The 13,955-nt window shown below is 40.5% G+C and overlaps 1 protein-coding gene across 4 annotated transcripts in view; it reads left to right on the top strand.

The window, feature by feature from the left end:
- RTN3 (reticulon 3) overlaps positions 1-13,955 on the top strand; it is a 69,167-nt gene that overhangs the window by 498 nt on the left and 54,714 nt on the right. The window lies entirely within an intron of this gene.

Here is a 13,955-nt window from a genome sequence, read left to right as displayed (position 1 = left end):
GAACCAGTTCGGGGCAGGGGGCATTAAATGGACACTTGCCGGAGGCGGGTGCAGGTAACCGTGCAGTGGGGTTGGCTTAGTGCGGGATTAGGGCAGGCCGGGGCCGTAAAGAGGATTGGGGCAGGTGGGTGATAGGAGCGCGAATTAGCTAGGGTGGTGGGGAAGGCTGGTGGGAGGCTTGCACTGCAGAATTGCAGACAGGTGGTGTCATCGTCACGGGAGCCTTTAATATTTAAAAAAAGAAAAGAAAAATATGTCTTGCGGGTGAGGCTGGAGAGGGCGGGCCGGTTTTGGGTGCGCCTGATCGGCGGTGGCGCGCCCGAGGTTCGGTAGACGGTGATGAGGACGGGTCGGGGAGGAAGCCGCGGGGCCATGATGGATCCGGGGCTGCATCTGCAGCGGAGCTGCGCGCTCTGCGCCGCGTGGGGGCGGGACGGGCGGCCGGCGCTCCCGGCCTGGAAGGGAATGGAAACAGGGGCCCCGGCCAAGCCGTCACATATGTGTGCATTTCGTCTTTTTTTGTGTGTTTGTGGTGTGTGTATGTGGGTTTTTTTCTCCCGTGGGCCCTCACCGATCTCAGTGCAACAAAAGGGGGCGTCTGCTGCAGGAGAGCGGGGCGGGGTGGGGGAAGGAGGGGGGACAAAACCCAGACAAAGCCGGAGCTGGTGGAACCCCCTTCGCCTCGCTGCTCGGTGAAAGGCCAGGAGGGAAGCTGCTGGCCGCCTCTAGTTTCCATTGTATGTGCGTCTGGCCGCTGGTGGAGCTGGCCAGCGGGCTGTCCTCGTGCCACGATCTGCAGTGCAGATACCCGGGGTGGGGGGTGGGGGGGAGGTGTGTGAGAACGTACCCCCACCAGGCAGGTGGCGATTCCTGGAGAAATCGGGGCTTGGCGGGAGGGGGAGGGGAAATGCAATTTATTAAAGGAAGATCTGGCAGCTAACGCCAATCAAGATGTTGCTTTTTAACTGTTTCGTGATGTTGAAGAATTTGAAAGGATTAGAAAGGATCCTTTGTCTCCTCTGCCAGAATCTTAGGGTTGATGATCTAACGAACAGAACTGCTGATCTTTGCCTTCAGCATAGTCTCTGCGTGTTGATAGTCGATTTCCACCTGTTTGAGAGATTGGGAGAGCTGCTGGATTTTCCAGTGTGGGCATGGTCAACGTCATTCGAAACAGACCGAAATCAGAGGAAGCTTCTGCTGGTCCGGGATTAGCTGTCAGAGGAATGAGGCAGCAAATTTGGAACCCCAGTTTCCTTTAAACCACCAACGTTTCTCCTCCAAAATTTTGTGTTCTGGGCAAAGAGCCAGATGAACAGCTTGTGGATAACTTAGCAACTTGCTGTTTTGGCTTTAATCGCTTGTCACTGATTATCATTTGGCTGTTTCATGCTCTCTTTTGAATTTTCTTGATTTTTCAATATTTGATTCAGACCTAAGATTTAAGAATTGGCCCTTAGTCCTCAAGATAAAGAGAGCTCTGGTGGCCTAGTGGCAAGGAGCTGCACTGCCAGCCCAAAGATTTTGGGTTCAGGTCCACCAGGTGCTTCAGGGAGAAAAAGGCAGGCAGTTTCTTCCTGTGGGATTTACTGCCTCTGAAAACTGGAGAATCAGTGGTCAGCTATATAGCTTCCAACCTGATAGTACTAATGCCAGCCACCCAAGATAAGATCTCGGTTGCATGTCCCGGAGCCATTTAGTTAGGTTTTAAAATTAAATTCCTAACATTTGCAGCCATATGGTGAAGACATTTAAGAATCAACCCCCTCCCTACTTCCCTTGCCAGCTTTATTCACTATTAACAGAAGAATTGGCTCCTTTAAGAGTCCAGTCAAAAGGAAGTATTTTTTTCACAGTCAGAATTCCCAGAAGCAAACTCTAAACCGGAACAGTATGTTTAATGTATAATTTGCTTGATTTGTATTTCTGATAATTTTTACTCTTGCCAAAAATTTTATAGGCATCCTCGTGGTATAGTGGTTAAATGCTTGATTGCTAAGCAAAAGGTTAGTGGGTCAGACCCACCAGCCCATTCCTTGGGAAAAGATGTTAACAGTCTGCTTCCATAAAGATTGGCAGCCTTGGAAACACTGTAGGACCGTTCTCCTCTGTCATATACCAACACTGAGTTGGAATGGACTTGGTGATGGTGGGTTTGGCTTTGGTTTTTGTCACAGGCTCTACCATTCTTGGGAGACCCTGAGGCGTAGTGTGTGATGTCAGGCTGCTGAGTTCAGCAGTTTGTTCCCTGTAGGCCCTCCTCACAAGTAAAATAAGCAGTCACCTCACAGAAGGATTTCCAGCTTCAGAAACCTGATGGAGGTCACTGTGAGTTAGACTTGTCTCAAAAGCAGGAAGGAGTTTTTGTTTGATATTTGTTTTAATGATGATAGAGAAGGATATGTATTGTTCCAGGTATATGCTTTTCCATTGTTTTCTGAATACTTTGTTTTTCCTTTTCATAAAATGGCTCAATGCTTACCCATTTTTATTGGAATGTTGTTAACAGAATTAGTATTTATTAGTTCACCTATAGTCACTTGGATAATTACCTTTGGTACTTAGAACAGTGCCTGGTGTATCATTGTCCTTGCCAAGTATTTGTCCAGTGAGCTAGAAAAGAGCATGTTCTGTCTTAAATTCGTATGTGGTCCAGATAGGTATTATTATTGGTGAACCCAACACAAGATCTTCTGATACAAGATCTTAATTCAGTTCTCTACTAGAATAAAAAAATTTACCTTAAGAGACTGTGACATATCCTCATTTCATTGCAGAAGCTCTTCCTTCTTGCAAAATGGTTTGTTTGTCTCATAGAAAACATCCCAGACTTCTGCATCATGAAAATAAGATAAGTTATTCCAAAATTGAGCTCTATTATTATAGCTACAGTGTTGCTTTCAGCCTCGGGTTCTCTAGCCAAGCTATCCAGATTTAGGACTTTTCAAAGCTGAAAGTTAAGTAGTAGCTTGATATCTACAGGAGACAGCTTTGTCTTGAGCAGCCGATGCAGCAGTGAATTTTAGAGAAATTCATAACACAAAGACAACCAGTGTGCTCCTGGCTTCACACTAGTGCAACCATCAGAGTAGTATGCTTGAGGGAGGAGGTAGTCAGGGACCAGAACGACTTCCCAGCTAGCTACCTTTGAAGGAGACACCCAGGACATCAAAGACAGAAATTTGAACCGTCAATATTTAGTTACTCAGAGTGAAATTTGTGTTCATCAGTCAAGTATAAATACATGTCTATTGTTCAAATTTTAAGTGTTTTAATTTTTTACTCTATACATGACTGACATTTATGTACATCCTGTGTCATAGACTATTCTGTGTGGTCTTTAAATCGTGCTAACCAAAATTAAGCTACATTTCTTACATCTGTTCAGGAAACTTGTTCAGTGTGAAACCAGCCTGAGCAAGTTTTGTTTTTTTCCAAATTTTTACTTTTTTTTTTTTCCCAAATTTTTACTTTTAATACCTTTCTCCATTCAAGACACTTAGTTGTTGTGTATGCTCTAGTGACTTTTTCACACTTTTTTTTTTTACCATTTCAACCATGTATATCTGTGGACATTTTCAGTTTGAATCCTTAAATAAGGAATCTGATCACCTGTTCAGCATTGACTGATCTGTGTGTTACACTTCTGTCACTTTATCAGTGACAGAATAACATAATGCTACACAGCCCAGGCTTGAGACCTGAGACACCGGAGTTTTAATATTCACATTCTCAGTAATTGTGTGACTTTGTACACAATAAGCCTGAGCATCCGTTTTCTTAACTTTAAAATGAGATTGGTAATAACTCCTCCCTTTAAATTGATGTGAAGATTAAATGAGATGACGTTGAAGGGCACACACAATGCCTTGCTTATATTAATTGTTTAGTAAGCAATGTTATCATTAATGGAAGGAATTGAGTACAGTTCAACAATGAGACCTAGACAGATTTGCTTTTTACCTTAAATTCTGCCTTTAATTGACTGTTATTGATTGCCTTCTAGTCGAGCACCACTCATAGTAACCCTATGAACAAAAGGCCTGAAGCCCCTCTACAACTATTGACATTTATCAAAGTTCATGGAGTTTCCAGAGGCGTGTTATTTAGGAAGTGGATGCCACTCCTGCTTCCAAATTCATTGACTAGTACCTACTATTTGTAGGTTAAAAGATGTGAATATACAAAATAGCAAGTGGGACTGACCACAAGCTAGGAATTACAGCCTTCTTTGCAATAAAGAATGAATCTTGGGCCTTTTTCTTTTTTCCCCAAAGTAAGTTTCTTTCAGTTTGTGACTCCTTACATTAATATCTTAAGACTGCCTTAATGCCTTTCCCATTCAGCTGATCTTAAAGAAGCAGGGGGAAGTGTCAGAGGTGTTTTGTATCTGGCTTGTGGATCACATTAGCATACTTCAGTATTTCCTGCTGCGTTCTGAATAAATGTGATGGTGCCTTATGAAACTGTTTTCAGTAGAAGCAAGAGTACAGGGCGCAGCAGAAATGATCATGGTATGTCATCTACAAATTCCCATTGATTTAGATTATCCTTTTCTTCAGGAATAAAAAGTTTGTTTCAATACTGTTTTCTTTTAGAATCAAATTTATAAATAATGTAACAACTTTCTTTAGGTTAAATAACCAGTTACACTGATAAACTTAATCCTAAATTGAACCATTTTAGTGGGTTATTTATGAATTAAGAGTGCTACAGTGGCTTTATTTTCAGTATTTTAGAGATGGTGTGAAAGCAAAATGAAAATTGTATTCATCCAGTAAGGAAATTATACATTAGCCCAGAGCAGTCACCTGTCTAATCATGTGCATGTTTCAAGTCCTTGTAAAATCAAGTTTAGTCAAGAAGAAATCTGTATGAGTCATTACAACATGGTTTGTTTGATGAGCCAGGACATTAATTCTATAGAAAAGCATTCTATTTTGACTAGCCATAATTAAAGAATTTAGTACTGTATTTTAAGCAGAATTACAAAGGCTCTAAATAAGTAGATTTTGTCATTTATTTAGTCTGTTGTGTCTATTGACTTTATGGTTTGTATTCATTTTTATTGTTAGTAATTGATTTAGCCACCTCAAGAATGAGGGTTAGTGGAAAATACATAAATTTCATAATAGAAAACTTTTTCAGTGCAGATTACAAAGTTGACAATTTTTCATGTAATTAACTCAGTTTTAAGTTTCCCAGGAAACTGCCTTACATTTTATTCTGTTCATTTTTAGCAGTTACTAATTTTAAAATTATTTTGCATCGTTGGTTATGTCGTAGATGCTTTAAGGAAATACGCATGCTTAGTAAGTTTAGCTGTGATCATTATGAGTTGGAATAAATTCAAGGGCAGCGAGCTGCTAAGTAATTGCTTATGATTGCATCATTAGTGTTACCACATACCTGTAACATATAAAACTTGTTACTCTGAGATACTTAACCTCCAAGAGAAAAAAATACCTTAAAAACTATACAGAGTGTGCGATTTATTTCAGGATTTTGGAGGTGGGGTTTAATTTTTAGCAAGGGCTCTACTTTTGTATTCAAACAAGGTATTATTTTCTTCAATCAGTTGATTATTTTCCCCTAAACATACCAGACCTAAGAAAGAGGAGAAATGTGAGCTCCATGACGTAGTCCTCTCTGTCAGATTCACTAGTTTGCCCTTCAGGGTAGATTGAAGGGTGTATGAAAAACCCGTAACCAGAACATGCTCAAAAAACAATTTTTGAAAAAGCAAAATTGATACAAATTTCTTTTTATCTTGTTATTTAAAAGCATTTCAACAGTGAGCTTTATTTTTCTTTTACATATGAGGTAGCTAAAACGGATGTATATGCTAGTTTACTTTTGTGTATTGTTTTCTATTTTAAGTTGTATCCATAAATATATTAATTTACCCAATATTTGCACATATGTTAAGGCTCTTTGCTAGTTACAATGGAAGACAAAGAGTAAATAGTGCAGATCATCTCCAGAAACTGTTTTCACTTGAAGAAAAACTTGTATGCTTATATGAACTCCTTATCTATTTGTGAAATAGGTAGTGATATAAACATCATTTACAGATGAGTCATACTCAGCGAGGTTAAGTGATAAGCCCTTAGTTTTCTGCCTGTGAAGCAGGGTGGAGCAAACGAAGAGATTGAAGACCCAGTACAGAGTGAAACCTATGAGAATCACAACTTGACAGGATTTTTTTTGAGGGCCACACCTTTCCACCTTTGAAAAGATGTCGTCTTCATATTTTCTGGAACTTTCCACCCAGCTCAGGTCAGGTTATCACAGTATTATTATATACACAGCTTCTCTTTAGACATGTGACCAAGTTTCCTTCTTGAATTCGGTGATCAGTTAAATTTAAAATTTCTTTTCAGTTTTTATTGTTATTTGGGTAAAAGTTTGAGTTCCTCTTTTCCTAATGTCTGCTCCTCCATCTCCTTTGCAAATTCTTTTTGTTAAATTGAGATTTAATTCATACACCATAAAATTCACAGGGTTTTTCAGCCACCACCACCTAATTTCAGAACCATATGATCACTCTAAAAAAAAAACCCCATTCCCAGTTCTCCCCTCCGTTCTCTGGCAACCACTAATCTACTTTCTGTCTCTAGAGATTTCATTCTGCTAGTTCTTATTTTTCTAATTTCTAAGTACTGAAATACTTCAAGTTTTGCCTCTTAGGACTTTTCTCTGTCTGCATTCATTGATCTCTCTAGTCTTATGGTTTGAAATACTATCTGTAAATTGATGACCTTGAAAATCTTTCTCTATAGTCTCTTTGTTATTCTTGTGTATCATTGAGTCCGAACCAATCAATAGCTGACCCTCCAGCAGGTTTTTGGGGGGGTTAAATGCATGTCTTTCTCCTGCAGAACAGCTGGTAGATTTGAACCGCTCATCTTTGGATTGGCAGCACATTTCCTTACTACTCAGCTACCAGAACTCTTCTCTTTGTCTAGTAATCATTTCAAATTTACTCTTTTTAAACCTGAACTCCTGATCTTCCTTTAACTTTGTTTTATCCTGATTTTTCTTCAATGCAGTGGGAGTTCTATCTTTCAGTCATTGATTACTCTTCCCCTTTTTCATTCATCCTTCCACCAATTCTTCTGAATATATCTAGAATCTGACCAGTTCTCACAACTTTCACAGCTACCAGGAATGATCCAGGATACTATCAGACTACTTTTGGATTATTTTGATTGCCCTCTAATTGGTCTCCCTACTTTCTCTCACCTCTCTTCAGTTTTTTCTCCTGATAACAGCAGACGTGAACCTATGAAAGTGACGTATGTCACTTGCAGAAGGTGTGCTGCAATCCTGAAGGCATGCAGTTCAAGGCCACCAGGTGCTCTGTGGGAGCATGGGCAATCTCCTGTGCGAATCCCATCGAAGGGTCAGTTATACATCAGTTCCAACTCTACAGTACTCAACAAGAACTACCCTCATCTAAAATAGCGTAGACAGAAAAGCACTCTGCCACCAGTCAGACAGCACACATACTTAGGGCATGTTATCAGGAGGGGCCAGTCCTTGGGGGAAAAGACAGCATGCTGGGAAGGTAGAGGGTCAGGTGCAGAGAGAAAGACCCTCTGTGTAATGGATTGTCACAGTGACTGTAACAGTGACCTTGAGCACAATGGAAATGGTAAAGATGGTGCAGGACAGGCCACGGTTCAGATCTGTTGTTGTTAGGACCACTGTGAATTGTAGTCACCTAACAATGACAATAGCTAAAAGGTTCAAACCTATCCAGAGATGCTTTGGAAGACATGCCTTGTGATCTGTTTCTCAACATTATACCCTTGGAAGTCAGAATTGAGTGGTAATTAAGTACAGCAGCAGAAGCCCTTCCTGCTTTGCTTTTCATACCAATTGACATTGTTGATCTTACTATATTTGCTTCCCTGCTAGGATCTTAAGGTCTATTTGGGTGTTAGGGAGCTCTGGTAGCCTAGTGGTAAGAAGCTGTCCTGCAATCCCAAAGACACATAATTTGAATCCACCACCTGCTTTGGTAGAGAATGATAGACAGTCACCTCCCATATGATTAACTGCCTATGAAAACCCACTGGAGGCCACGTGTGTGTTGGTTCCGACTAAATGGAATGTAACAAGTACAGAACTGTTGAGGGAGGTTTATTTATTGCCTTATCCCTAATACCTAAATAATACCTGGCACAAAAAATTAAGTCCTCAGATAACATTTAAATGAAAAAGAGAAGAAATCTTGTTGATTTTATTCACACAGTGGTAGCCTCAGTAATTAAAAGAAGTTATTGTGGTATTTGTTTGATAAAAATGTATTGGTTGAATGAATGAATTATTCCCAGAAAAAAAACGTGCTTACTTACTAAAACTGAGGAGGACATGAAGCACTGTTGCAGGTCAAGGATTGTAGTCTTCAATATGGATGGACTCAAACATCAAGAAGACAAAGATTCTTACTACTGGGCCAATTGGCAGCACCATGGTAGATGAAGAAGAGATTGAGGTTGTTAACACTTACAGCTTGCTGGGAGAAGAGTCTTGAACATACTATGAACCATCAAGAGAACAAACTGGTCTTTCTTGGAGAGGTGAAAGGAAGTTTCTCCTTGGAGGCAAGGATTTTGAAGCTCTCCATCTAACATAGTTTGAGCACTTAGCCAGGAGGGACCAGTCCTTGGAGAAGGAAGTCATGTTCAAAAGGGTAGAGGGACAGTGCAGAAGAGGAAGACCCCATATTAGATGGATTGATACAGTAACTAAGGCAGAGGGAGTAAGTGTGCAGGAATCAGTGAGACGGACTCGGGACAGGGCAGGCTTCAGAGCTGCAGTACATAGGGTCACTGTGAGTCAGCGGCACAACAATGAAGTATTGAATCAACTCATAAACCTTAACGTGTTCCTAATGTGAATTTTGAAAGAAATTGTTGACTTCTCAGAAACTTTTCCCTGTGGAAATTGATATATCCATTTCTGTGTTTTAGGACAAAGTTTGTATAAATCCTATCTGCAAGAATTGTATCTTATTTTTAACAGTACCTTCTCATTGTCTATACCTGTCTTTAATTCTCTAAGATGTTTTTATAGCCATATGAATGCCACATTTGAAAATATTTGAGATTCTCTTCCAATAAGGACTCAATGATACGCTGGTTTGATAGTGCAGAACTGTATGTTAAACTAATTTAGCTGTATTCCTCACAAAATCAGAGATTTTTATTCAGTATATTTAGCAGTGTTTAGAAAACAGTAGTTCTTAAAAGTAAATGTGCTGTTTTAGTAAAGATTGAATAATTAAAATATTTGTAACCAGTTTCCTAGTTATACAGTCCCTTTTGCTTCTATCAGACTTTGTAATTTTGTTTCCTTTGTAACTAGAGATCTGCTTGTTCTCCCTTTGGGAATTCATATGGATCTCCTGGGGAAAAGAACACAAAACATTTCTGCCCTTTTTTGTGTGTGTGGCAGCAGAAGAGTAATACTAGAAATGGATGTCATCTCAACTTGTGCTAGAATAAAGTACTGTTTTTAGTGACTTTTCAGTTGTAGAACTAATGTCCAGTCATTTCTTAGAGTTGAATTTTTTGAAGTAACAAACAAAATTCTAAAATCTCTGAAAGTTTCACATAATGATTAGGCCTTTTAATTCTGTGCCTTCTGCTAAATGCTGATCCATGCGTAAGCAACGGGTTTCCAGTCAAGCATAACAATAAATTGCAATATGTAACTAAGTACTAAATCTTAAATTAATCTAGAGGACAGAAACATTCCTAATTGTTTTGATTTTTTTACAGTAGTATTCCATAGATAGGTAATGCAAGAAATGCTTATCAATGGATTTCTTCAAAATCTCAAGCAACACTGTTCCATTCTAGATACCATGAGTCAGGGTTTCCTGGAAGGCACTTGGTTTTAGTTTGTTAGCTTAAAGTTTTTTAAAAAAGAAAAAAAATTCAAAATTAACCTATGGATTGAAGCTCAGATTAAAAAAACAAAGATTCTCACCAGTGGCCCAATTGGCAGCATTGTGATAGAAGGTAAAGAGATTGAGATTATTAACAGCTTCTGTTTACTTGGCTCTACAATCAACACTCTTGGTACCAGCAGCCAGGAAATAAAAAACCGAATTGCACTCTCTCCTTCGGCGCTCTGGGGAGGTGGCAGTCATCTCCCACTGGCATAATGGCTGCTCTCAGACCCCTGGTGACGCCAAAGACCATAAAAAAAGACCAGGAAGTTCGTCTGCCACCAGTCAGACCATTATGTCAAAATTAAGCATAATTGGCCCAAGTCCAGAGGCATCAGCAACAACAGGGTTTGGAGAAGATTTAAGGGCCAGATCTTGATGCCCAACGTTGGTTACGGGAGCATCAAGAAGACCAAGCACATGCTGCCCAGTGGTTTCCGCACATTCCTCGTCCACAATGTCAAGGAGCTGGAGGTGCTGCTGATGTGCAATAAATCTTCCTGTGATGAGATTGCGCGTAATATTTCCTCCAGAACCGCAAAGCCATTGTGCCAAGAGCAGCCTGACTGGCCAGTAGAGTCACCAATCCCAATGCCAGACTGCGCAGCGAAGAAAACGAATAGAAAGCTTGTTTGCATGTTTTATTTATGCTAAATAAACCATGAAAACAGAAAAAAAAACCACAACAAACCCCAAAACCCCAAGAACAAACCTCCCCAAAACCCAACACAAATTGGGTTGGGAAAGTCTGCTATCAGGGTCCTCTCGAATACTGCAGAGCAGCCATGTCAGCTGGAAACTAAGGAACACCTGATCCAGGCCTTGGTCTTTGCAGTTACTTGCTGTGCATCAGAAAGCTAAACAGTAATGATAGAAAGAAAATTGATGCCTTTGAGCTGTGGTTCTGGAGAAGAGTATTGATTATACTAGAGATTGCTAGGAGAACAAATAGGTTTGTCCCAGAGAGGGTGAAACCAAACTCCTCCTTGGAAGCAAGGATTCTGAAGCTTCATCTGACATACTTTGGGCATGCTGCAAGGAGGGACCAATCCTTGGAGAAGTACATCATTCTTGGAAGGGTGGAGGGACAGCACAAGAGAGGAAAACCCTGGATGAGATGCATTGTTTCAGTGACTGGGGTACTGGGAGTAGGTGTGTCAGACAATAAGGTTGGTACAGTATGGAGCAAGGTTGAGGGCTATTGTACAACAGGGCACTATGAATCGCAAGCAACTCTACAGCACGTAACAGTAATAGTAGGTTATAGTAGAGTCTCCTCCTTCAAGGACATGGTACTGAACTTCCCTCATAGCAATATGATAGGGAGAAGTAACTGCAAAAACCTAGCAAACATGTCTTCAGCCAGAACACCAAAGTCATTATCATGGTGACAAGTTATATTGATGACATAGACCTTTGTATGATGTGACAAGGACGGCTCTTCATCTGCTGTGACTCTCAGGAAAAACATCTGACAGACACAAGTTGAAGAACATTCCATTAAATACCAGTTGTCCTCCTCAAACTGTCAAGATCATTTTAAAAAAATAAGGAATTCTGAGAAATTCAGAGCAGGGGTGGGGATATGACCTCTAAACCGGGTCTGTATTATATAATACTATGTAATAATATCCTACAGTAGGAGCAACGGTGTCTCTCTGGAGACTAAGGTGCGCCTGATACAGGCCATGGTCTTTGCAATCGCTTGTTATGCTTCAGAGAGTTGGACAATGACTAGGGAGGACAGAAGGAGAGTGGATGCTTTTGAGCTGTGGTGCTGGAGAAGAGTATTGAATGTACCATGGACTGCCAGGAAGACAAACAGATTCATCTCAGAGAGGATTAAACCAAGCTACTCCTTGGAGGCAAGGATTCTGGGGCTTCGTCTGTCATACTTTGGACATGTTGCCAGGAGGGACGGGTCCTTGGAGAGGGACATCATGCTTGGAAGGGTGGAGGGACAGCGCAGGAGGGGAAGACCCTCTATGAGATGGATTGATTCGGTGACTGGGGTAATCGGGATGGGTGTGTCAGAGGCAGTGCGGTTGGCACAGGATAGAGCAGGGTTTAGGGCTGTTGTCATAGGGTCGCTATGAGTCGCAAACGACTAGGCGGCACATAACAACAACAGGAGAAGCCAAATGTGGGATATATAGTAACTCTCCAGACTATCTTTGTAACATTTTCTGTAACTCTGAAAGTATTTAAAAATCTCTCTTTCTTTTTTTTATTTTTTATTTTATTACTTGTGTGTACTGTCAAATTAGATCTGACTGGTACAGGAGGAGATTGCCCCTCCTCCTCAGAGCTTCTGGTGGATTTGAACTGCTATATCTCTGGGATTGCAGTGCAGCTTCTTGCCACTAGGCCACCAGAGCTCCCCAAAATATCTTTCTCTTAATGATGTCAACTCAGAACCAACTCAGAAGTGACCTGCTTTTGGGTTTCCAAAGCTGTACATTCCACGGCAAGAGATTGCCTGTCTTTGTCCAGCAGACTGCTAATGGATTTGAACTTCCAGAGAGCTGTAGCCTCTGGATGAGCAGTGCAGTGTCCTACAGACTATCTCATTATAACTCCCTTATTTTAAAGTATAAAAAAAATGTTTAAAGCAAAAACCTAAATCATGAAATAGAAATTGAGAAATTATTTTCCCCATAAAATTGAGAGGAGCAAGAAGGTCCAGTCTTACCACTTTTTTATTTAGTAGTATAACTGAGGTCCTAGCCAGCACAAAAAGACAAGACATAAATTGCATAAAGTATTGTTGGGGGAATAAATCACACTTCCTGTTTCTGGAGGTACCGAGTGGTGTGGTAGGTTAACTGTCATGGCTGCTAACTAAAGGTTAGCAGTTGAAGCACACCAAGCACTTGGAAGGAGAAAGAGAAAGCCACCTGTTAAGATTTGCAGCCTTTGAAACCCAGTGAAGGATTGACATGAATCAAGACCAGCTTGACAACAGTGGAAGTGCTTTTATTTTTTTGTTCTTTTAATGTCAACGATTTGATTTTACTTGGATCCAGCATCAAGACCTATGGAAGCAGCAGTCAAATGAAATGAGGCTGTTAAAGGGGCAAGTCTGGACCTAGCTGCAGAGCTTTGCTCCCTCCTCTATCTCCTCTCTCTTATTAAAAGAAAAAAGAAAACAACAAAAAACCAGAAAAGAAAAGAAAGGGGAAAAAAAAAACCCAAACAAGTCACCAAGAAACAACCCAAAATTCCACAATGGTTTGCAGTGGAAAAGTCTGCAGCCAAGTGCTGGTGAGCATTTTTGAAGGTTAATGTGCCCCAGCCACACCACTGTGTCATCATTCTTTTTCTTTTTTAAGTTATTTCTTATATATTGGTTTGGTTTCATGTACTTTGTGTTTCACACTGTCCTTCATTCACATTGTGTTACATACAATCATTACAATTCATTATGTCTTATAAAATTAACCACCATTGCCGTGTCTTTCCAGATCCCTACTGGATCTTTCTTCCCATTTCCTTTACCCCTACCCCACTAGATTGTGTTACACTGTGATTTCCCTCCTGCCCATCTTTCCCCTTCTGCTCCCACCCTTTCCCCCCATCCCAGATCCTTGTACAGGATCTATTTCTATACTATTTATGTAATAATGGTCTTATGCAATATTTGTCTTTGAGACTGAGGAATTATCTCTACTTAGATTATTGACTTATATACTGTGAGCGTCTTTCAATACCAATGCATCCTCATTTATAACACAATTAATGAAAGTATACTATTGATTTCAAGAAACAATATGTGATCAAGAGGGAATGGTGATGAACGAGGAAGGTCAGGCTGCTCTGAAGAACTTGGCAAAAAATAAAGCCCCAGGAATTGATGGAATACCAGTTGACAAATTTCAGTAAATAGATGCTGCCCTGGGTGTGCTCACCAGGTTGTGCCAAGAAATCTGGAAGACAGTTACCTGGCCGGCTGACTGGACGAGATCCATATTCATTCCCATTCCAAAAAAAA

This window comes from Elephantulus edwardii, unplaced genomic scaffold (genome assembly GCF_000299155.1).
Source record: "Elephantulus edwardii isolate Elephantulus edwardi_28Jun2011 unplaced genomic scaffold, EleEdw1.0 scaffold00328, whole genome shotgun sequence".
Lineage (NCBI taxonomy): Eukaryota > Metazoa > Chordata > Mammalia > Macroscelidea > Macroscelididae > Elephantulus > Elephantulus edwardii.
The sequence above is the reverse complement of the archived record's forward strand: the minus strand, read 5'-3'. Positions and strand labels throughout refer to the sequence as shown.